This window comes from Anoplolepis gracilipes, chromosome 11 (assembly GCF_047496725.1).
Source record: "Anoplolepis gracilipes chromosome 11, ASM4749672v1, whole genome shotgun sequence".
In the NCBI taxonomy this organism is placed as follows: domain Eukaryota; kingdom Metazoa; phylum Arthropoda; class Insecta; order Hymenoptera; family Formicidae; genus Anoplolepis; species Anoplolepis gracilipes.
The window spans coordinates 3,579,840-3,584,358 of NC_132980.1; the positions used below are offsets into that span (position 1 = coordinate 3,579,840).

Here is a 4,519-nt window from a genome sequence, read left to right on the forward strand (position 1 = left end):
ATGGTCCGATTGTCTATCAGACATATACTTTCCACGGGATACATTCAAACCAGTGAAAAAGATATTGTTCAATGTCCAGAAACCGAAACTCTCATAAATCAACCAAGTGGACTCGTTAAAAAGATTGAAAGTTCTATGAATACGATCAATGATGTTGGGGAATATGACGAACCTGATATTGATTTGCTTACTGAAGATGTAAATATTCTTCTCCAAGAATGTAATATAGAAGAAATCGAAAGTGTAAATTCATGTGACAGTAATTATGATGAAAATGCTATTGCCTATTTTGCTGGATTTGTGGCGCGAAAAAGTATAAAAGGCAACTGTGAACGCTGTCGCAACGATATCATGAAAACTCCAATGGATGAATCGACAGCAAATGAAAAATATATCGAATTTGTGAATATCAAAATGAAGATGAAGATGCTCCAACAGTGACGAAATTAGTGTGACCAACAACTCTATATATAAATATTATGAAAACACAACTAATGGCATTTAATGGTACGTGGCAATATCACTGGGCATCTACACAGATTCTGGATAAAATTATGAAAAAATGTATATACGCAACGAATAAAGCACATCCAGAATGGCTTGATAAAAATGGTAATTGTTATGAGCATCGAATACAAATATTAAAATATATGCTTACCATAAAATTATATTCCCGCACGAGATATAATAATCGTGTCACGAAAACTAATAAATTTTCTTATAGGAAAGTTGGAAAAGTCGGAAAGTTTTTAAGTAAGTAAAAGGTAAAGAAAATAATAAAAGAAAACAAAATAAATGAACTAACATAGAATATGTGATAATAAGCATATTATTTAGAAAATGTGATATATTAAAATAAATGTGTACTTATTTTCTCTTTTCTTATTATTTTATGTATCTTGCAGTTTTATCATTGTGTAAAATAATATTTACTGTGTTGTATCATGATATTACATTTATTATCAAAAATGTATATTATATTTTACTTTGCAGTTAATATTATTTTATAGTACTAAAAAAAAGAAGCATGAATTTTTCAATTTCTTAGAAGATCGCAATCACAGTTGAAGTAATTACATAAATCATAAACTAGTAGGTCTCATCACAAAATAAATAAATTAAAAGTTATAATATACGATCATGCTAAAAAATTGTAAAATCATGCATTTTCTTAATACCAATGATAATATGAGGTATTTATAATGATAATAAAAAGTTAAGAAAGTACAATATGATATATATGACATATATAGTATATACAATATTATATGTATATGGTATTTTATAATTACAAGGCAAGATACAAATAAATATTGTGAAATATATAAATAATTTTGATAAATCACTAAAAATAAAATATCTTAATATATAAATAAGGAAATAAGATATCAAGAAATATATAACTGATTTTTTTCAATTATTTACAGGAAGTCTATATTATGTAGAGTTTCTCATTATAAGACCTGCTAGTTTAAGATTTATGTAATTATTTCAACTGTGATTGCGATCTTTGCATCATGACAAAAAAATAATACACATATACATATAATAATCTATAATAAATTTTTTATTTTTTAGACATATATTTCAAAAATTGAAAGATAAAAATTTATTATTATTTAGTAATCCTTTTAAAAAGAATATTTTATTATACAGTAATATATATATATATACACACACACACATACACAAACACACACAATTAAATTATATTTTTTAACAAATAAAATAGTGAGTAAGTTTTATTGTTATATAGATTTTTATATAGATTTATTTATTTATATATTTATTTTAAAAAGATTATATTTCTATATTTCAAAAGATTGTACTAACAATTTTAATATAACATTTATTTTGAGAATGTTATATATTTCATTACAAAAACATATTTTTAAACTAACTTAGTATTAAAATAAACGGCATAATTAAAATAAATGGCAAAAAAATTTTTTTAAATATTTCCAATTTTTATTTTAAGGAAGTCATGTTTTCATTATGAAGACATACCCTTAAAATAATTAATGGATAGATATATATAATATACACAACAGAGTGGACCATTTTAATCCATCCAGTCAAATATCTCGAAAACCAAGCCCGGGAGAGAAAAATGTTTCAGACAAAAGTTATATGGTTTCGAGGGGGCCATAAGAGGGTACCATTGGTTTGACCTTGAAAAGTCATTTGAAGGTCACGTGAAGATCACTTTAAGTTTTTTAAATGGAACACCCTATATATTTTTACATATTCTTGTAGCTCATCTCGAGAGCTTTCCAAAACACTTATGACAAACTATTTTTCATTAAGTATTTTTTGAGTTATAAGGCTTCAAAGTTGCAGTATTTTGACATAAAATACAAAATATCTCGTAAAATATTCATTTTTTGATTATCTTACTGTAATACTTTTATGCATAGAATAACGAGACGAATCAATTGGCATAATTAAAACACATAATTATGTTAAAGTAAAAATGTGTTAGTTGCAAATTCAGATTTTTACTTTAAAGTAAAAATGTGTTAGTTGCAAATTCAGATTTTTACTTTAACATAATTATGTGTTTTAATTATGCCAATTGATTCGTCTCGTTATTCTATGCATAAAAGTATTACAGTAAGATAATCAAAAAATGAATATTTTACGAGATATTTTGTATTTTATGTCAAAATACTGCAACTTTGAAGCCTTATAACTCAAAAAATACTTAATGAAAAATAGTTTGTCATAAGTGTTTTGGAAAGCTCTCGAGATGAGCTACAAGAATATGTAAAAATATATAGGGTGTTCCATTTAAAAAAATTGAGGTGACCTTCACGTGATCTTCAAAGGACTTTTCAAGGTCAAACCAATGGTACAATCTTATGGCCCCCTCGAAACCATACAACTTTTGTCTGAAACATTTTTCTCTCCCGGGCTTGGTTTTCAAAATATTCGACTGGATGGATTAAAATGGTCCACCCTGTATATAAATATATCGTCGTAACCCGAGACACTTATCTGGAAAGGAAAAGTAAATACATAAAATTAAGAAATAAGAAATTAAAATCAAGCAAGCAAAGCAAAGTATTAAAAGAATTAAACAAGAAAATTAAATAAGAATTAAATAGAAAGATTAAGAAAGAAAAATAAGACGTGACCAAAAAGCACAGTTAGCAAGGAAAACAAGGAGAGGACTCGTAGATGGACTAGGAACCATAGCCAAAACGCTATTCGGCACGATGGATGCCGACGACGAAAAAGTAATCAACGAACAATTAAAAATGTTAGAAGGAAATCAACAAACACTACAGCATGCGTTGAAGAATCAAATTAAAGTGTTAAACGCAACCATTGCACACGTAGAAGAATCAGAGAAAATAATACAGGATAATGAAGACAAGTTTTTAAATGTGACAGAGAAAATGCGACAAAGCTGGATACAGATGAAAACAGGATTCGGACACAGAGAAGAGATGGACGAACATTTCATCGTATTAAACGCGATCATTAGAAGATTAATAACGGATATTACCGATCTCGTAACGCATTTAAATAGCGCGAAAAGCGGAATAATAAACATAAGAGTACTACCGATCGAAATCATAATAAATAATCTTAAGGAAATCACGGCACAAATACCGCAAGGAACGCACTTTCCGTTCAACATTGCACCAGAAAATTGGGGAGAGATCGAGAAATTTATAAAAATAAGCGCATACTACGATAGTATAGGAATAATTACGATAGTAAGATTTCCATTAATAATGTATCCTACATATGAGATAATAAAAGCAATCCCTCTACCCGTCCATAAACAAGACGACACATTTATGTGTATAGAAGTAAGCCAACCGATAATAGCGATAGACACCGATAGTCGAACGTATTTTACAACCACGGAAAGCAAATTAGAAAAATGTATGCGAAACGACAACCAATATGTATGCGAAAGAAGTCATCCGACACATCACATAACAGCCAGGCGTTATGCGAGGTACAGACATACGTACGAACAGACACACATACAAACAGCTGCAACACACGACACATACACGCCAACTCAAAGATATGGATAACGCTGAGTGACGCGAACTCGTGGATATACTCCGCTAGGAAAAGACAACCAATAGAAATAACATGTAGTAACGGAGTAACAAAGAAAACCGAAATCAAAGGTCAGGGCGAATAACAATAAAAGAAAAATGTAAATTAGTAACGCCCGACATAATAATAAAAGCGAACAAACCCGCCATAATAACATATATAAATACAAAAATACCTGACTACAACTTAACAAACATACTGAAAATACAGACGAACGAACCAAAAGACAAGGTAGAAAGCATAAAATTACGAAAAATAATACAGAACCCATCCGAGTTAATGAAACTGAGTAACACACTGACCGAGACAAACAGACAGATAAATAAAGACAGTCTACTGATACGAGAACATGTAATATATCCCGCGATATCAAGTATCACAGGAACAATAATTATACTCAGCATTGTAATGTTAACTCACCTAGTAAGAAGAAGGA

The 4,519-nt window shown here is 29.1% G+C and overlaps 1 pseudogene; it reads left to right on the top strand.

The window, feature by feature from the left end:
* On the top strand, positions 1-761 carry LOC140670831 (uncharacterized; annotated as a pseudogene).
* The last annotated feature ends 3,758 nt before the right edge of the window (positions 762-4,519 follow it).